Genomic DNA, 22,438 nt, shown 5'->3' with positions numbered 1-22,438 from the left:
AAACAGTATATGCTTATTTGAGCAAAGAATACTTGAGTTTATCAAACAAATGCTAGCATATGAAATCCTATGATTTCATATGCTAGCATATGAAATCATAGGATTGACTCCATTTAGGGATGGTTGTTGATTTATTTTATAACTTGTTAATGATTAACTTATTTTCATATGTGCTTTGGTCATAAAGCTTATCTTGCTGGCATCTAGCAGTCAAGGTTAACTGTGCTAGTACTGCCAACACCAACCACATTCCACTGGCACAACTTAATGTCCTCAAAAAGCAACTCTCTGTGCTGGATATAAATTACAAAGCACTAGAACTAAACCCAGTTCCTTTAAAATTGAAAAAACCTTGTTGCCTATGATGTGGCTCAGTTTCGTTTTGTATCACAGGACTTATCATAGTATCTTCAGACACTAAAGAAATAAAGCGTTATAGCGTAATTGGTGAAGAATTAGACAGTCTCAGAGAGCTACAGGAAATAGGCAAAGGCTATTTTTAATCTGTTACTAATCCAGTAGAATCACACTGCTTAACATAAACATATAATTTGAAGCTATACTTTGGAATTTTGTTAAGGCAGCAGATAGACCACTGAGCTGCTTGATTCTTTCACTTTTTAGCCTTTTTTTTATGGACACACAAACTCAGGAAGTGGCACTGCTCCAAATTTGGCAGATTGTACTCATTACCGTATGTGGTACAGGCTTGTTTTGGGTTTTTTTTTTGCTTTTTTGGGTGCAGTGCTGTACATGAAGCTTAAACTAGAGACTTTAGGGAAACCAGACTGTAGATTAAGCCAAGAATTTTCTTAAACATTGAAGACCTTTATTTAAGAACCAGTAGCAAATGAAATATAGTATATTTAGAAACTTAAGTGACTGGTATACTGATTAGCATATTTCAAGAATCTCATAGAATATATAGAGAACTATATGGATTGTATATGAGGAAACAAGAGCTAAATTCCACAAATTACCATATATCCAAAGGTAAATATGTTCAATATTACAGTCTTTCTTTACACTAGCATACTTAAGCCAGTGCCCAGCCGACTCTCACATAACATTTATATATATATATAAAATTCTCCAGATTTGTGAAACCAACAAAAGGAGCTGGTTGTTTTCCTGAATGCCAGTGCATGTGCAGTCATGCTCATACGCTCTCCGCCTTGTATTTGGAAGTGCCGAGGCATGCAAGGAATTGCAAAACAGATTTTATTTTGTCTGAGCTAAGAATGGATCTTCTTATTGATACCAGGTGGCATCTGACTGAGTGCAAGAAATCACACACAATAACATTCTAATGCAGTTTTTGGAGATTTATTTTTGCATTTTTTTCTCAGTATGACCCTAGTAACATATCTTAAAGTGTCAGGAGAAAAAGCTTTAAAAAGGATGTAAAACAAGGTCAATTTTTGAACAGGGCAGTGCTCTAAAATACTACAACACCTCATACAGTATTATCCTGTACACACGTGCAAATACACACACTATATATAGTGTTTGCCTAAATACACACCATATAGTATATATTAGAAAACAGAAGGCAAATCCCATGCTATAGCAGACTTGAAGAAAAAACATGATGGCGTAATAGGAATTCCATTGGCTCATTGGATCTAATTGTTATGTTGTAAACAAAACCTGTGTTGAGGTTAAAGTGCCATGTATTGTGGCGCATTTTTTCCCATGCTTGAATAAGTCTCTCTACAATAGGAATATAATACTAAAGCAGAAGTAATGCTTTCACTTCCTCCATTGTGACAATGTCTGCAGTATAACTGGGACGTTGTCTTGTGTTATACAATCACACAGCACCCCCTCCAGTGACACCAGCTGCTAGTGTGTGTTTGTGAGGGAGTGCAAAATTATAGCGAGGATGTCGCCAATCAAAGAGCATTCTGTCATATGAGGCTAAAGAGAAACAGGAAGTTTGGGGGTGTATAGGCAGAATAATTTTTTGTTGTCTTTCTGTCTCTCTGATTTCCTCAACCAACCAGGGATCTGGAAGTGGCTTGGTCCAGCCTTGGTGCTGTTACCATGACCCTGTTACTTCTACTAGGCTGGCAACTGATCTGAAGGACTCACAAGCTGTGATGTGGCTAAATGTTGAACTCAGTGTCTGATCTCAGGTGTTTTGAAGCCAGCAGCAAAGAGTTTGCAGCTGTATTGATTCTAGTCCGGCAAAGAACTACCACCCATAATAGGTGAACATTTTTTTTTATATCAAATTACAAATAATCACTGGTGTAGATGAGAAAATCTAAGATGATGCAATACTAAAGTCCGGTCAAGGAGATTTTATTATCAGTTCAAGCGTATATAAATGGTTCAAATCACAGCAAAATAAAACAACGTTAAGAAACACATAGTCAGTTATTTTTATTTCTGATATTCAGAGTGTTTAAAATGACCCCAAGCAAAACAGGAATATAAGATTGTAGGCTAAAATTCTGAACTGCAGTGCAAAACAATAAAGAAATCTTCCTGTTCAGCTAAATTTTCCCCCACATATACAGATACTATAGTTAGTATAGGCTTTAGCTGAGAAACTGTACTGGCATCAAAGCAATTTCACAGCTTCGGGGAAAGACAATGAAAAGTGCCTGTGACTCATGCAACTAAATCATACGTAATGAATCACTAAAAGAACTTTGAACCTAAGGATTACTCACATTTGTCTCAAAGGACAATCTAGGTTAATTCAACAACATACAGCAAATACAATGAAGCAATCCATTCTATGGCTCACACTGAAGAATATGAGATTAATAACATAAATTTGACAAGATTTGCATTTAAGTTACAATACATGACCCAGTTAATAGGTTACTTATTTATCATGGAAATAACAATCATTCAAATTCAGGCTCTAAACATTTATTCTGAAATCTCAGTGATTTGATGTAATGACATATGACATCATGTAAACTCTGGCCCGGCTGAGATTATATGAGATGATAAATTGAATGTCTGCATAAACAAATTCAAGCTTATCGCTGTTTTTCTACTATAAAGCATCATTACAATTTCATGAAAAACCTTATAACAATCATATATTGCATGCAAAATAAATGACTGTTGTTCTTTGGAACAAATGACAGTTATTATGTTCCGATATAGAGAAGAAGAACTGGTTTTATCAGCCTTGCACTCTATTAAGGTGAAAGTTTATATATTCTCTATACTTCCTGTTAATTGTCAGTAAGCATGTTCATGTAGTAAATGAAAGTAGATAAGATAGTAAAGTTTAAGAAGTGGGTTTGTGGTAAATGATATACTGTACCACCCAAGGACCAAAACCATAAAGATCACAAAAGACCCTCCTGTTAAAACTCCCTTTTTCTGAAAAAAAGTTGACTCGACTCACTCTGCTGGAAGTGTGTATGGAGGGGACTGATTGCACTTCCTGTTTTGGTGGTGCATTCTTTGGCAGTGGAACAGAGACGAGTGTTCTTCAGCACGCCCCCCCCCCCCCTTATTTCCTCTCTGCAGAGCTGTGTATCAAAAACAAAGTGCACATAAAAGAGTAGCTCTGTGTGCTGTAAAAACATATAAGAGGTTTTAATTAAAACGTCACACCTGGATTTAACTACATACATTAACAGTAGCAATTCAAGTTAGATGTGATGTACCGCATCTATGCAGCTTGGGCTGACATAAAAGAGGGGCTTTAACGGCCATTTCGCAGCTGGGCCTTCAATGGGAGTCAAATCAAAGCTAATCCAACGGCCATCAGCAGCTGCTACACTCATGAAAGCGAGCTGGTCAGTGAGCTTTTGATGTGGACGAGAGGCTTACAGCCTTCTCCTTGTGCATGCCTTATGTCCTGCATGCCCCTGACCTACGCCTCCTACACGGGATGTGTGCCTTCACACACACACACACACACACACACACACACACACACACACACACACACACACACACACACACACACACACACACACTCATACATGCAGTACAAAAGACAAAGTCTGCCTGGATCTGAGCCCGGTTTTTCTCCCCCTTAAATTTACATCATGGATGTCTCTGAGGCTGACACACTGTCCTACTTACTGCAGGGTGCCCCCTATTCCCACAACCTGCAACATTTACATCGTTAAAAGCAACATTATCTCAAAATCTGCCACTGCATCTCATTAATTACATTTCATTAACAACCATAGACAATGCATGTTTCAAGTTAATTATTTTAATAAATGCATTATCTATAATGACCTATAAATACATTCACAGCGTGTTATAATCATGCCTTTTATTTTAGGCTTTATATAAAGGCTTGAAAGTCTATCTCCTTTCCTATATAAGATGATAAATACCTTTGAGAAACTGCTGAAAAAGTTAATGATAGAAATGAGAGAAATGTGTCACAGAGTATACAGTACACACAGTGCATCACAGCTTTCTAGCAAACTGGTGGATGCAGTCGTGCCACCCTGTTAAAAATGTTCAGGGAAGGTTTGAGAAACATTTCAAAGTTCAAGATTTGAGGTGATAACTTGGTAGTAGTGAACAATATATACTGTATATACAGATTATAAAGACAATTTAATTCAACTTCCTTTTGGCACATTCGTTATCTCTAAAATTAATATAGCAAAATAAGGGTTACCTGAACACAAGCACTGCAATACTGTGATCTGATAACAGAGCTGGAAGGCAGCATATAAATACAAGATACTCAGGTCAAAGGGATGGTCAAAGGGATCCTGGGCTGCAATACACAAGGTTTCAGTGCATTTCTCAGAACAGTTTGCAATTTAATTTTGGAATGCTTTGGTTAACTGAAACTTCACTGCAGTAATTAAAATGGTCTGAGCATAATGCATGCATTGTGGAAACAAATGTAAATAAAGTGGAACACTTTTAATGGGAGTGTTTTGTAAAAGCAAACAAATCCAAATCAGCTGTCAAGATCTAGGTCAAAAGACCGCTTAGGTCAGGCAATAAACAAAGCCTTGTATGCTGGGAACTGGAGTCCACTGACTTGGCTGACCTGACAAGAATCTATTGTACATGGGCCCAAAGTAGTCACACACACACACAAAAAAGGAAGCAAAAAAGCTAAAACTAAAATAAAGCAACCACTTGCCACTTGATTAATTTGTTTATACTGATTGAAAAAGTCATAAAAGTTGCTTTCCATTCCACTGTCAGAATGGAACACTGCTGGGTCATATCAAAGACAGTCTTTCATTCAACACCCTCTCTGATTTAAACTTATTTGTAGACACAAATGTGTACAGCATTTGTACATTTTCCACAGCTGATTTTTCTAGAATCCACCTAATCTTCGACAATATTGGTTTATTAACAGAACTAGCTTCTTACAAAAACTATTTGACTACATTTAACTGGATCAACAGTTAAAAATAGGAAGCACATCCTAAATTCTTAAATAAAAAATTGTCCCTTTTTTTTTTTTTTTACCACATTTTGTAGTTACAGTACACATTTTTTGTACAGTAGCATGTTATATACAATGCCAAAATTTTAACCCATGTTCCTGTAAACCTGTCTGGTTTTTCTTTTAATTGATAAGTGCCTTACAGCCTAGGACTGTAAATATTTGAGACAGCATGATGGGGAGATATATGAATCATACAAAATAATATAAGAGTATTCACAGCTTAGCCTCAAGACATCAGCTGAAAGGCTGAAAGATTTTGACGTTTCACAGTTAACTCACATCTAGCCTTTTACAACTGAATAATGACTCACTTTGCTATTTAAAACAAGGCCAACATTAGAAATTGCTCAACGTGTTAATCTTGTTAAAAGAAACTTGTTGTGGTTATGATTTAGGCGAGAAAAAAGATTTGGTAAGGTGATTATTTAACCTCAACAGCAAAAATGATTAACATTAGCAAAATATGTTTTCTTTTCTTTCATCCACTGAAGGAAAAGGATGTTTTGGGACAGACTGTATTGAGCACTGTGAGTGGAATATTACTAAAGTGGCTTCACTCCCACAGGATCTCAGGCAGGAAATACCAATGGATTAAGAAAGAATGAAAGTAAACGGAGCTAGTAAAGGGGGGGAGTTGGAATTAAAAAGCAGATCATCTCCAAAACTATCATTTCAAGGCCCTGTAAGGTCCCTTCTTCCTAAGGCCACATTTAGGGTTAGTTTTCAAACCCATTCTTTCACACTACCAAAACATCACTCACACACCACAAGTGCTACATGGAGTACAACATTCTTTTGGACATGATGAATCTACAGCAATGTGATAGCTCTTATAACATTGTTCTCTACAGCCCTTTTTCACTCTCACACTACTGGAGCAGAGTATCAAAATAGCATTATTTCGGTCAGTGGAGATAAAAGCAAAACATATACGGATTGCTATATCATAACAAGTGATGTATTGAATGCTTGTGTATTGCAAACCAAACCTAACAGGCAACCCATAAGCTCTTTAATACAGTAAAAAGTGAAAGTGATTCTAAGATACTTTTCAGAAAGTACCTACATTACATTAGCTTAAATTTAACACATATAACAGAGTGAAAAACAATTCACACTTGGGGAAGAGGTTGGATAAAGTGGGAATTAGTTAGATACAGTGGGTACAGCTTTTGAAAACTTGTGTGGGTGTTGTGTGTGGGTGTGTGTGTGTGTGTGTGTGTGTGTGTGTGTGTGTGTGTGTGTGTGTGTGTGTGTGTGTGTGTGTGTGTGTGTGTGTGTGTGTTGCATGAAGCTAGTTTCTGAAAGTATACCTATGAACCCTAAGTAACTGAAGGGTGTGGTGCCCTATCAAATCTGTCTGTTAATAACTTACCTGATGTAATGATTAACCTCTGACTTTAGGGCTATGGCATTCTCAACACAGTGACTACATAACCTAAAACAGAACAACAGGTTTTTAACAGAGTTTTTAAGTGATATCTCAATAAGAATATAGTAAACACTGCTGATATGACATGGTTATGACATTGAAAATACAGCATGTAATCAAATGCTTGCAAGGCTCACTTAAACATTAAGACTGGTTATTTGTGAAGTGAAGTGCTTCTTCAGGATCAGTCTCAGATTAACAAATGTGAATTTGCAACATCTAAATATTAACATTACTACCAGCAAAAATATCATACTGTAAGACTACATGGTATAAAATCTGTATGAAAAGATTAACAGGAGACACAAGATGTCTACAGTAATTAATGTTCGAAAAACTTTATTGGTGCAAAATAAAACGGGACATAATGACATTCTTATATTTGCTACATAGTTCTAGAGAGAATTGGATAAAATTATAATTCTTTAAATGAACATGAGCTGGATAAGAGTCTGCAGTAATTGAGAGATGTGATTTCAGGTCAGAATTGTGGTGGCAAGGCTGAAGGGTATCAACTTGTGCCATGCACAAGGTCACACCCTAATTCAAGAGCACAGAAGTACTGTATCTGCCTGGGAGTCGTGGGATTTAAATTCGCAACCTCCCAGTCACAATAACAGACATTTATCCACAGAGGTAACATCACACATGACACATAATTGACAGTTTTATTATAATCTTGATTAAACTGTTAAATATCCACTCTTCTGTAAAATGCCTAGAGAGTCTCTCTGTCTGTCTGTCTGTCTGTCTGTCTGTCTGTCTGTCTGTCTGTCTGTCTGTCTGTCTGTCTGTCTGTCTGTCTGTCTGTCTGTCTCTCTCTCTCTCTCTCTCTCTCTCTCTCTCTCTCTCTCTCTCTCTCTCTCAGGTAATAAACCAACAGAATACAGGTCAATATGAACAGCATTACTAAGTAGGCAGCAATTACTTGTATTTCTCTATGAAAGTCTGCCAACAATGAGCATTTTCCTGTTGTAATAATTAGACAGAGGCTATTTCTGACTATTCTTACCATTCTGAGTACTTCAGTTTCAAAACAAGCCAGCTCTTTGTGAGCAAGTAGATGTACCATTACCAACTTTGTATTGTTGTTTGTAACATATAAAAAAAAGTGTGTAGAAAGCATCTGAGTATTTGGCATATGGCCAAGACTCACGTATGAAACTCTTATAAAAAAATCATGTGATACATATCTGAGAAGGGTTATTGTCTGTGATTGGTTACTTGCTAACTTGCACACACACTTCCATATTCATCAGAATAGATTTCATTTACAATAAGGTGCAAATGAGGTTTGTTTAGGTGGGAAATTCCAAAAGAGCCAAATAAACTAACATGCAATAGCGAAACAGAACATATCCATGTATCTGTGGGTGTTCTCTGGCTTTTTAAGGTACATATAAAAAGTCTTTACTCACAGGAATGTTAGGGAAATTAATAACAGTATATTGAATCATACTTTTTCCCTCCCGGTGTTATAATGAATCTAAAAATTATTTCATGTCATTGTATGAATTTGGTGTCAGTATAGTTGTGCAATACTAAACCATGTTTATGAATTAATTTTAAGTCTTTTTGTAAATATTTTGTAAGATTTTTTTTACCACTTTTTTCATTTGTTCTAACATAATAAATTATATGCATCATATTTCAGCTGCTGCCAATAAAATATCTGTGTAGAGGAAAAAACTCATAAAACAACACATGGTGTGATCCACCAACATCCAACACGATTGCATGATATGCAGCTGATTTAAAAAGCTTGTTTTTCCAGTAAAACATGTTGGTTGTCAATTCAAAAATCTTTATTCTAGTGTTTTCAGAACATCTAGTTTCATCAGCCTACTACAATAAACCTTGACTACATCTTTAGTGCAGATAATCTACAGCTTCCCAATCACAGTGGGGTAAAAATAATAGCCTTTCACTATTTTTTCTAGTTGTTTTGACAGCTATGTGTGTATGATTACATGTGTCTTGTGTATACGTGTGTGTACATGTGTGTGTATGTTTACAGTAACATGTTGAGACAGCTCAGCCTGCAGGGCCCTCATTCCAGTCCAGTAGAGTCTGACTGAAGTCGACATTATCTGATTATGCAATAACCCAAAAAGTGCATTCACACACACACACACACACACACACACACACACACACACACACACACACACACACACACACACACACACACACACACACACACACGTGTGTGTGAATGCAAACACACATACACACACACAAAGGGGGTTGGGTTGTTCAGCTGATTCGGCAACTAGTAATTCTCCCTAAACTTGTTTAAAAGATTTAGAATAGGCCTAAGAAGACGATTGCTCAGGTTCTTCATCATGTTCTCAAAAAAAACCAAAAACAAACAAACAAAAAAAACCCCAATAAACTCAAAAAATGTTCATACTTCATTTGCATACTTCAGTATATTTCAGTTTACATGCATTTATATGTACTGTAATGCTTTACATGAAAGTTCACTTATCTGACATTACTTAACACAGTTAACATGAACAAACATCAGTATTCATGAGCATTTGAAGACGGTAAGTAATCACTCATTGTATTATCTAATATTCATTCCATCAATAAGTAAAAATAATCACACAATGTCTACATGAACCTATATATAGATAGATAGATAGATAGATAGATAGATAGATAGATAGATAGATAGATAGATAGATAGATAGATAGATAGATAGATAGATAGATAGATAGATACATACATACATACATACATACATACATACATACATACATACATACATACATACATAGATATACCTACACAACATTTATGAAGTTATCTAATCAGGCAATCATTTTGCAGCAGAACAAAGCAAAATATCATGTGGATACTTGGATTATGGCACAGTTGTTGGTACCAGACATGGTTGTTAGCTGGCTTGAGTAATTGACTATTGAGTAACTGCTGACTTCTGGGATTTTCATACACAACAGTCTTTAGAATTTACACAGAAGGGTGCAGAAAACAAAAAACATTGACATAAGGTGAAAATGGCTTATTAATAAGAAAAGATTAGAGGAGAATCACTAGTTCGGTCTAAGCTGACAGGAAGTCTATAATAACACAAAAAAAAACACTTTATTGTACACATACCCAAACTGTGCAGATAAAGACAGATGAATATTTTTCTAATCAACTATCCACTTAATTGAAGTGTAAACTTTCAGCTCTAATTCAACTTTTTTCCACAAAAATATTGTATTAATTGTTTAGGAATTTCAGTTATTTTTTAACACAGTCCCTTCATGTTTCCCTGCTGAAAAGAAGTGTCCTAAAGGCATGTTTATTGCACATATGTCAGTGTCACGTCTTAAAGATCCATGACTATAACATCATTTGTATGCATTTCTTATCTTAATGTCTGTATATGACGTCAATGTCTGTAAACTGACAGATTAATGTTTAACCTGATCCTTCCTGCTATCACATCTTTCTATTTATGTAGTATATTTGTTTGGATGTGTTAATGTTTTTTTTTTTTTGTTTGTTTGTGTGTATGTGTGTGTGTGTGTGTGTGTGTGTGTGTGTGTATTTTTCATTATTTTATAATAATATTTTTAAAAAGAAATCTACTTTTTTTATTCATTTATAATGATTTCATTTCAAGAACACTTCAGAACAAAGATACATTACAATAAATCTTGTAAGAACATTTTCTACCTTGAATGTTCAATTAAAAAATGAATAAGAAACAAAGTAGACAGAAAAATGTGTAAAAGTTACAATAACCTGGTTGCATAAACCCTTTTATAATCAGAGTTGTGGCTGTGTTCAGAATGAACCAATCACGTTTAATCTAATGTTCAAAAGTAATTAGCATGCCGCAACCCCAAACAGAGATGTCATGATCTGCAAAAAGCTGATAAAGTGTGCATTTCACAACTACACAGCTCATTTGATGTTTGTTTGTGATACTAAACGCAAGTGCACAGACAGCTGGGAGCATAAGATGAACAATTGTGGCAAAGTTTGAAATATGGAAGTTATTTCATATATGTTTATATTCAAATGGAAGTTATTTTATATATGTTTATATATAAATTAGAAAAGTGTGAATATTCGAGATGCTTAGTAGTTGTCACAAAACTTGAAAAAATAGCTTAGTGTTTAAATTCTCTTTAGAATCCGCAGACTGCGGTTCAGCACAGGCTTGTCATTTAGAAACACCACAACATGTGCCAACATGCTCACCATTTGAATTATGCTTTACTCAAGAACACCTATACACATGACTTCCTGGACCTTATATAAAGGTGACAAAAGGAAAAAAAAAACTAATTGTCTGCTTTGTCTGCCAGAGTCCTCCAAAAAAAAATGTTTTTTTAATTGTACTGCACGGATTAGTGACATAATTACAAACTCCCTCCCACATCAACAGTAAATGGCCTTTTTTTTTTACATGGCCCTTAAGAAATCCATGTCCTGTTTTAAGAAAGTGTTAATGGTGTAATGAAAATATTGATTGGGCAATAAAAAGACTTACTTGTATCCTATTATATATAATTGGTACATCAGTGATCACAGCATTGGACTACAGATTGGAAGGTTGTGAATTTGAGTCCCAAGACACTGCTTGAGCAAGTAGCTTAACCATCAACTGCTTGGCTGTATAAATGAGATAAATGTAAGTCAGTCTGGATAAGGGTGTCTGCCAAATGCCGTAAACATAATTATGTGGTTCAAAAAATGCATTTATATTCAGTACTAAACCACAACATGGAAAAAAAATTATAAGACCAAGAAAATGGCACATTTCCGGAACAGCAACAGTTTGGCCAAATGTATAAATCTGACAAGTAATACAGGCGAGGTGCTGTGAAAAAACAGATGTCAAAGTGATAGTTGCATAATAGAGGCATTCAGAAAAACAGGCACTAAAATTTAAATCGTAAAGTCAGACAAGAGGTCGAGGCTGTAGCAGGCTTTAACTGCTAGCATTCCTGAAATTGGAGCATTCCACTGACGTTATTGTTTTCCTCTCCACCTCTCTCTTTCCCTCTCCCTCTCCCTCTCTCTAACCCTCTCTCTCCCTTTTCCACCTATAGGGTATGTACTGGCCTCTGTACAGCAGTGGCATCCTGTCCAATCTCTATCTGTTGACGTAACGGGTGGAATCATGATGCAATAATCCCTTTTTGCCATAAAAAGTAATGAAATCCTGGTGTTTTTCTGTACAGCTGCTTAGTTGATTTTGAGGCTGTTGTATGTTGTTAGATCTGGCCCAGATAAGTTTTTGTCTTATTGGGTTGCTAGTTATGAACAAGCTATAGACGTTCAGGTAAACACAATTTATAAATGATGATTATTGTTTTAACTATTTATTTATATTCAATAATTTTCACTTTAAGAGATGTGGCACAAAATACCAAAACACATGGAAGACAACTTCATTCATTTTGCAGAGGTTTATTAGACCTGTTGTGGTGAAGGAAGGAAGGAAGGAAGGAAGAAAGAAAGAAAGAAAGAAAGAAAGAAAGAAAGAAAGAAAGAAAGAAAGAAAGAAAGAAAGAAAGAAATTATAGTAACGCTGATTGAAATTATTTTTTGAAAAGTGTTAGGACTGTAACAACAGCAAGCAAAGATTTTTAAACTTTAATTTGAAATAGAGATATTGTAAGTCAATATAAATTTGTTTACACCTTTTAAGTAATGTATTTGAGGATTGATGCAGCAGTCCCAATGTTACTGATAAAATATAATATTAAAGTATGACCCACCCCTCCACCACCACTCTTACTGTTTTCTGCTGCTTCCTATTAAAATACCAATAGAAAGAAATTTGATCCTTTTCCCCGATTGGACGTTACAAAAGCCACAGATTCTGGGCAGCCAATAACGTGCCACGACAACAATCCTGCCCTGACTGTAGGGCATCTAAATCTCTCACTGTGAGGGAGAGTGATGGCGAGGGACACTGGGAGAGCAGGAGGGAAGGAAGAGAGCAGATGTCTGTGAATATCGTATTTAAAAAAATCACTAAGCTCCTTTTTGGTGCCACCCAGGCAGAAACAAAGGAGCAGAGAGTGCAACAGATGGCCTGTGCGTTCATACAACATACTGAGCATCACACTACTCTTTCAGAGTCTTCACAACCGTCAACAAAGCTGTGTGATTGAGGCCACTTACTTGGCCACAGCTTTGCTAGATTCGGGAGGTGAATGAGTGAAAAGTTACAAATGAGAACTCTACAGTTCAGAAACACACATGCAGACTCACAGTCAAGAAAAGTGCCATATTAGGGCATGAAGCAACATGTGCTTTCTTGCACTGGAGGAATTCAGTCTGTTCACTTTGCTGATAACATGATCCTTCTGCTTACGGTCAAAAACCAGACCTGAAAACCACAAGTGATCTGTGTGTTAGTCTTTGTGAGTCTAACGGTATAAACATGAGAGAAAGCTGTCAGTGACACGTCAACCATGTCACTTTATCTAGCTCTTGAATGATAAATGACACCTGCCTCAAATAAGAGTCAGCAGGAGCTCTGCTGTATTTGTTCAGCTGTGTGAAGAGGAAGTTTCCTTGAGACACAGCACTGATCAAAACTGTCCATTGTTTTAGACTTCCTCGTCATTGTCCTAAACTTTACTCAGATTTCAGAGATTGAAATCAAACAAATTAATCAAATGTCAAAATAAGACACTAATAGTCAATAGAACTATCACTCATTAAATAAACATTTTGTACCAATACACTGGTGTTCTATTACACCAGCAGAATATATATCATGAAGATATAAAATTACTGAAAATTAGGTTTATTATTGTTAAATTATTGGGTTTTTTTTTACTTCAATTCGGATAAACAATACCTCTGATAGCGGTTGAAGATAACACCTTTAATTTTATTAGATACTTATCCACAAGAATTTGAAGCATCTCAGACAGCAGACACGGGTTTGATGTCATCATTTACTATTCAGATAGAAACATTTATGTGAAAAAATGAACCCTTTTTTGGAATTTTCTATGAATATATTGCCCTCAATAGGCTAATTAAAAACAGAAATACTAATATGAGTCATTAACCACCACTGTGAGGATGACATGACCAAAAAATTCAATGCTGAACATTTGCACAACAAAATAGGCACATATTCCATTTTTTTTTGCCTCTGGTAAAAATAGTAAAATAACACTAACACAATTTAATCTCTGAGTCACATGAATCATTTTTACATTGGTGAGGCCACGTTACACCCAATGACTAGTGGGTAGAGTGTGGCAAAATACAGATTAGCATCTGAATATGATTCCCTTTGGATATCAAAGACACATATCTAAGAAACTGTTCAACTTTTAGCAATGTATGTCACTTGCTAATTATTATTGAGTCAGACTATGATTTATGATGTGCACTTTAGACAAACCGTTAAAACAAGCCGTTAAAACAAAAGGTCATTTATACAATGGAGATGGGAAAGAGTCATATCTGAATGTGTGCAGCTGTCATTTTTTTTTGTCATGTATATCATATGCTACAAATCAGTATAATAGGCATGTATGCTATGACAAATGTTATGACAAGCTCTTTGTGATGTTGCCATTGTCTGAGTAATGACGTCATATTTCTCATTTAATCTATTATGACAATGTCATTGCTTTAATTACAAATCATGAAATTCTCAAAATGTAAGTTTTCTAAAGTAAACCTAGCAAAAAAATTACTGAGCACTATAACACCTATACAGATACACATAAACTGCCATAACAGCATTCAATATATAATAACAGCCTCATTACACTGTTATGTTTGTCAGTGTAATAAGTGTTAATTATTACTATAAAGAGTTTCAGAAGTATTTCTGATTGATACTATATAGCTAGCTGCATGATCATTTTAAATAGCTGGCCATTCCTACAATCATTTAAGCTAGCCCGAGATCGTTTGTACGCTAAAGCTCAGTGACTTAGAAAGTGACTTAGATGTACAAAGAGCAGGTCGAACAACGCTCCACTAACAACGAGATGAATTAACAGGATGAATGCTGTCTGAATGCATTTGAGGTAGTGATGCAGTGTAATACGTAGCTGGTTTCTTCACCCCCACATTGATTCACACATCAGTCAAACACAAACACACAAACACAGGTTTCGGTCTCTGAAACCAGCGTCTGATCTTGGCCTACAACGTAATTTCCTGACATGGATTCGGGTCACTTTTACATGCAGCCTTTGCAGCATTTGAGTTTAAACAAAAATCCAGATGAAGTTCAAAAACACAGCAAGCTTCTCAGTTTTAAATAGATTACCGTAAAGTAAGATTACTGTAAAATATTTACAAAACCCTGCAGACAACTTGTGAAAGAAAATTACATCACATTTAAGAAAAGATACAGTACTTCTGGTTCTATTCTCCTGAGAAGGAATCCTGGGTGTCAAAAACAATCAACTCTTTAACCATGGCTCTGGCTACAAAGAATGAGAATAATAATAGAAGCAGGTTAGAAGCATATTGTTGTCATGTCTTTGGATAACTCATATAAAGAAAAATGGTCTTGTTTTCTTTGGCTCAAGGCCACTGCAAAAGCTGTTTTGGCCTGTGAAGACTTGTTCTCTTACTTGATCTAACAACCTTTGCCTTTAAACAGTAAAACCTATACTTTGCAGAATTCAAGCAGAAAAAAACAATTTGGAGAATCCTTCTGAGAACTGTCACTAAAATAAATAATTATGAAAATGGAACTGCTGTTCTCAAAATGACTCTTTCAAATGACAGGTCATGCTCAAGAAGGAAGTGAAGGTCTACATTTAGGTCTTGTTTCCTGTCCACTGACTGTATTTAGTTCACCAAAAAACATTTCTAGATATGAATCCAATGCAAATGCTCTCTGTGTTTATACATTTAGGCACACTTCTAAAAATATGTTTTGTGCACAAAGACCTTGTCATGCATATGTTGAAGGTGGCAGTTACCTAAATGAGAGGTCTGGTGCAAAAGAAGAACAAGAGCATGAAGAACCTATGTAACCTCTGATGTTCTCTCTGGTCACAAGACCTGATGCGAGAGACAGAAAAGAACACTTCTGCATTTGCTGCAATAAAGGGGAAGTGGGAGGCATGGTTTCCTGTCATAGCTGAAGCTCATGTTGTGCTGTTAGTAAAGGTAGTTTTGATATGAATCTAAGCTCAGTTTTGTATAATCCGATGAAGGTTAAGGTGAGGCTGAATAAGATAAGCTAATTCTACGTCAGTGTCCAGCACCTAGTGTATGTGCTACACACAATATTATTAAAACTGTGCACTGTGAGTGTGTTTCTGTATGTCATTTTTGAACAAAGGAAATAAGGTCTATTGCCTGTACAATCAGTGCTTCTGAAAGTGGGCTCCATTATATACAGCATTATATTTACTTAATAATTACAATAAATGTGATAGACTCTGATAGAGATAGAGATCTATCTGATAGAGATCTATCTAATACTATATCAGTATAACAACTTATTTCTATATGGTAGTCTTTATAGGCTGGTCACTTGAGCTGAATAGATTTCAGATTATTCAGTACAAACTAAAATATGTGTCTAATAACTTATTTGAAGTAATGCCAATAATGCAAATCTTGAATGTACCTACAATTTTAACAAAACTAGGCTGTGCCATTGAAATTCGAATTCCGGTGTGGCAGAGATTCCCTTTTTTCTGTCCCAATCAAAGAGACACTGATCAATCGTGTGCATAGTGAGCTCATATATGCAGAAGAAGGCAGAAAGTCTTTTTCCTCAAAATGTGTAAAGCTGCCTGTGCAGCAGCATAAGCAGCAATTCACAGAGATGTGTCTCTGAAGAAACCTTCTCCTGCCCCTGCTGATAGCTGTTCAATGACAAGAGAGGTGACCAAATTGGCAAGAAACTAGAGATCAAACAAAAAAAAAAGGCATGTGCACACACACACACACACACACACACACACACACACACACACACACACACACACACACACACACACACACACACACACACACACACACACACACACACACACACACACACACACACACAGTGCACTGGAGGTCATGGCTGGTGTTCTCACGTAGCCTGCAGTCTCAACCTGTTAAAAACATGCTGTGGAATTTTGCCCACTTATCGCTCATTCCTCCGCCCTCTGCTCTGCTGCACTGCCAAATATGGGTGTGCTCTCAACGCATCAGCTGAAACAAGATGCTTTTAGTCAGGCCTATCCTACCAATGTGTGTTTACATTTGCTCTCAGCTGAGTTTGGGGGGATGGATCAAAACTGATGACATCATGTTTCCCCCCTCTTTACGTTTCAGACTTTTTGCTTTCTGGGTCTTTTTTTTTTGGTGGGTTTGTCTTTGCTAGACAGGTTGGAGTGATATTGAATCATTCACCACAAGAGAGGAAGAAATACTGCCTGGCCCCCTTCCTGCTTTCTAGTCTGTTGATATGCTCTGCCCTAATCTCTGGGCTACTTTAACCCCAACTAAGTCACTAAGAAAACTTTTTTAAAGTTAGATGCACTTGCATTGTTTTTCAATTCTTATCAAGCCAAAACAGCTTTTGTGGGCTGCTGCTCTGTTGCTGGGTTTCATGACTGGATGAAATGGTGTTCTTGCTTCTGGTTATAAATATCTCTGTATGGGTGTGAGCATGTATATGCGACCTTAGGGTCGAATGCATGTTAGCACAATTAACCGCAACTATGATGAAGGATGAACCATAACAACAGCACAATGTAGTTCTTTAGCTTTGATCTGCGCTGCTATTTGTTCTATTTTTCTTAGCACAGTCATCCACCTGATATTCAGAGTTTTTGTGTTAGCATCAGTAGTTTGAAGGATGTATTTTATCCTCCTCTTTAAAGGAAAATATGAATTTTTACAATACATAAAATGTCTGAGAACGGTTAAAGCACATCATTAGTGAGAAGGGAAGGTACAAAAAGAACACAAAGAGTGAGCAATGGATGAATGAATGAATGAATGAATGAATGAATGAATGAATGAATGAATGAAAAAGGAATTTTATGCAAACATGTTGCTCACCAACAAAGCAAAACACAATTTAATAGCAAAACAAGAACAAATACATGGAAGAAGGAAACAAAAGGAAAAAGGAGAGAAGAACAATACAGTAGGAAAGAACTTTCAACACAGTGAAATGCATACTGGGGTAGAAATACTGCTATGGAGAGATGTGTTGCATAAAAAAGGAGGTTCTAGTGAGTCCAGTGGATGCTACAATGACAAAACAAATTTATTTTATTTCTTTTAGGACTCAAGTTAATATTTAAGGCATAAAAGAATGGCACGATCATAAAACAAAACATAACAAAAAAGAAAATAAGGAAACACTCCCTGTTCAAAAGTTTGCATACCTTTAGTTCTTAATAATATGTTTTGTCCCTTTAGCATCAATGATGGCATGCAGTCTTTTGTAATAATTGTGCATGAAAATTCCTTTCGAAGTAATTTCTGACAACATGCTGCATTCATCTTGCCATCAATTTTTACTAAAGTCTCTGTGCCCCTTGAGCTTACACAGCTCCAAAACATAAGAGATCCACCACAGTGCTTTACAGTGTGGATGTTGTACTTTTCACCATAGGCCTTGTTGACCCCTCTCCAAACATAGTGTTTATGGTTGTGACCATAAAGTTCCATTTTGGTCTCATCACTCCACATGACACTGCTCCAGAAGCTGTGAGACTTGTCTAAGTGCTGTGTGTGTACTGAAGGAGGGACTTTTTGTGGCATGTTTGCAGAAACGGTTTTCTCCAGGCAACTTGACCATGTCATTTGTGTTCAAGTACCTCCTTATTTTGCTCCTTGGAACACCAATACCACTTTTTTTCCATAGCAGCATGTATTTCTCTCAAAGTTGTTTATGGGTTTTTCTTTGTGTCCCAAGCAATTCTTCTGGCTGTAGTGGGTAAAATCATTCTTGATCTACCTGACCATGGCTTAGTATCAACAGAACCTCTTGATCAGAGCTTGAGTAGTACTGACAGGCATTTTCAAGTGTTGAGATATCTTTTAATATCCTTTCCCTGCTCTGTAAAGTTCAACTACCTTATTACGGAGATCCATCTTCAGCCAAGTTAGAGCATCACCTCATGAGCTGAGAAACTCACTGTCTTTTTAAGCACAGACACTAATTACAATTACACTGAGTCACAGATGTGGAACATTCACTTTAATAGCCATTTATTCACTTTAATAGCCACCTGTGTGTTTACAATTTGGCCAAACATTTAAGGATGTGTAAACTGTTGATCAGGGTTGTTTACATGATTTCAGGTATCATTAGGTTTTAAAAAGGAGTCAAACAACAAATGTGATAATTAATGATTTCAATTGACCACATATCCTTAAATAATAAAAAGAATATTTTGCGTTATCAGTCATATTTTTCAAATAAATGTCAATGTTTAACATTTCCTTTAAGGGTATGCAAACTTTTGAGAACAGCTGTATACTGTAAAAAGAAATTTTTAAGTTTCATTCATCATTTCAGGTTGAATTATATCACACATTTAAACTCACTCTCACTCATTTTCTACCGCTTATCCGAACTACCTCGGGTCACAGGGAGCCTGTGCCTATCTCAGGCGTCATCGGGCATCAAGGCAGGATACACCCTGGACGGAGTGCCAACCCATCGCAGGGCACACATACACTCACATTCACTCACACACTACGGACAATTTTCCAGAGATGCCAATCAACCTACCATGCATGTCTTTGGACCGGGGGAGGAAACCGGAGTACCCGGAGGAAACGGGGCACGGGGAGAACATGCAAACTCCACACACACAAGGCGTAGGTGGGAACCAAACCCCGACCCTGGAGGTGTGAGGCAAACATGCTAACCACTAAGCCACCGTGCCCCCACACATTTAAACTATTTAATATAAATATGTCATTTATAAACATGTCCTGTCAATGCATCTTACAGGGCTATCTACTTAGAGATCTACTCCAAAAAGTAATGGCACTGATTTCATCTTACACATTTTTAAATTATAGAAATGTTTTTTGGGAAAAGGTTCTTATGGCCAAGGATAGAACTTTCTGTGCTTAGCCAATACAACCGCTTCCCAAAAATGGTTCTATGTAGATATTTAATAAAGTGTATACCAGACCTATACTAGTCCAAATAGAGTATACATATACTGTATACTCTGAATACTGGACATGTCTGTACCAAACATTTTTCACGATCAATACCAACAAAACACACAAAATCACACACAATAAATAAAAAAACAACTGCAGCCTACATATGAACACTTATTCTCATGCAGGCTATAGTGTTAACACTTATTGCACATTCCCAGTTGAGAAAGTGATCCCATGCCTCCAGGAACAAAGAGCCTTCGCTGCTCGCTGTGAGTCTTTTGTCAGAGAACAGCTAAAAAAAAAGGAAATTTCAGAAGCCGCCCCCTTCTCTCTCCTTAAGACTTGCTGCTTCATGCCTTCCTTCTGTTCTCTATTCTCATCGCATTCACTTCATTTCACCCCCTTGTCTCTGTCTCTCTCTCTCTCTCTCTCTCTCTCTCTCTCTCTCTCTCTCTCTCTCTCTCTCTCTCTCTCTCTCCCTCCCTCCCTCCCTCCCTCCCAGACTCAGATAAAGTGCCTGAATGCAGCAGTCTGTGTTCTAGCTTGCCCATCAGGCATAAGGAGGGGCCAGAGACAGAAAGAGGGAGACAGAAAGAGAGAGAGAATAGGAGAAGAAAAAGAAAAGGAATGTGCAGACTGTTGTGAAATCTGATGGAGGTGGGGGAGGACACTGCAACTTGCACGCTCAAGAAGCCTCACCATGGGACTTATGCTGCATCCTCGTTCGCTCGGTCAACGGATATTATGTCAAAATATATGAGCCCTGAATATTAGATGCTGGCTTTACTTTGACTGTCAATATTTTTGTTATTATTGTTATTGCAAAAATTTTATCTGCTTCAAATGATTACAATTAAAATCAATTTCCTGGTGTGTATCTATCCATATTATTCCACACTACCTTAAGCTCACTATATCTGAATTCATCACTTCTTATCTGAGCTTGTGCACCTGTTCATGCTGTCTTGTAATTAATGGCAACCAAAGCCAATTCCAGACAGTTCCTCCTTTGTCCCCAGCATTCTCATGACTGTCTGCTATGTGAGATTCTGTCTAGGAGGGGCTGTTATGGTACAAAGTGCACTTACTAGCACAGGTACACAGCGATTGTCCCTTTTATATGATGTCATATGTGAATAAAATGCCACACCAGTTATTCGGTGTGTCTAAGCTTTGTATGTGATCTCATTTCGTGCAGCATGAGGTCATATTATTCTGGATTATTAATGTAAGTTAAACATTTATAAACATGATGTCATAATAATGGCATTGCTGTTATCTTAAAGGCCTTGACTACCTTAAAGGCCTTTCTTCTTTTCTGGGAACACACTGAAGAGACAGAGAAGATAAAAACTTTCTCTATTATAAAATTAAAACTAATTTTTTATTCTGTAAACCAGCAAGCTAATTTCTAATAAGTGTTAACCCTTACATTTCCTAACATTTCATATGATATGAGCAGACTTTTGAATCCAGGAGACACCCAGGTTTGCTAACAAGATAGGTAATGTTGGTCTTAGATTTAAATATTATATATAATCTATAACAAATTCTAAAAACTTATTAGATTGTGCCAAGATTGCTGACATTGTTTGTGTATTATGCAATTTAGTCAGATCACTAAATTAGCTACATTAAGCTAACTATTAGACTGTGTAAAGAGTAAAAAAAATGTAGACTACCTGCTAGCTAACATTAGGTGAACTATTGTGTAATTTAAGTAGTGTGTCATGTAGTTTAGCGAGGTGGCACTAGCAACCTAGCTATATTAGGCTAACTGGTAATTTGTGTAACAGTAATAGCATAGTCGGTTCTCAAATTCTCAGTTCACTGGCTATCTTGTGATAATTGATGAGCTACAATGTGGTAATTAGCAATGAACAAACTTGGTGTAAATAGAATGATATACATGTCTGTTATTATCCAGGAGCAAAGAGCCTGCATCTGAAAAAAATATTAAAAAAACATGATTGAGGCTTTAGCATGAAATACAAACCTAAATATTCATAAGCCACAGAAGAAAATCAAGACGTGTTATTAAATAGAAGCTATTCTTAAATTTCTAACAGATTTCACACACTCACTTTCTACCACTTATCCGAACTTCTTGGGTCACGGGGAGCCTGTGCCTATCTCAGGCGTCATCGGGCATCAAGGCAGGATACACCCTGGACGGAGTGCCAACCCATCGCAGGGCACACACACACTCTCATTTACTCACACACTCACACACTACAGACAATTTTCCAGAGATGCCAATCAACCTACCATGCATGTCTTTGGACCGGGGGAGGAAACCGGAGTACCCGGAGGAAACCCCCGAGGCACAGGAAGAACATGCAAACTCCACACACACAAGGCGGAGGCAGGAATCAAACCCCCAACCCCGGAGGTGTGAGGCAAACATGCTAACCACTAAGTCACCGTGCCCCCCCCCATTTATTTATTTATTTATTTATTTATTTATCTA

The 22,438-nt window shown here is 36.8% G+C and overlaps 1 long non-coding RNA gene across 1 annotated transcript; it reads left to right on the top strand.

Annotated features, from left to right (window-relative positions):
• The first annotated feature begins 1,330 nt into the window (after positions 1 to 1,330).
• LOC125139365 lies at positions 1,331 to 21,080 on the top strand. The gene is made up of 3 exons (XR_007138419.1): positions 1,331 to 2,213; positions 7,332 to 7,487; positions 20,471 to 21,080. It is a non-coding gene; the product is annotated as an uncharacterized LOC125139365 (long non-coding RNA).
• The last annotated feature ends 1,358 nt before the right edge of the window (positions 21,081 to 22,438 follow it).

The sequence above is a fragment of the Tachysurus fulvidraco genome, chromosome 18, assembly GCF_022655615.1.
Source record: "Tachysurus fulvidraco isolate hzauxx_2018 chromosome 18, HZAU_PFXX_2.0, whole genome shotgun sequence".
Taxonomy (NCBI): domain Eukaryota; kingdom Metazoa; phylum Chordata; class Actinopteri; order Siluriformes; family Bagridae; genus Tachysurus; species Tachysurus fulvidraco.
Note: the sequence above shows the minus strand (reverse complement) of the source record. Positions and strands in the feature narration are given on the sequence as shown.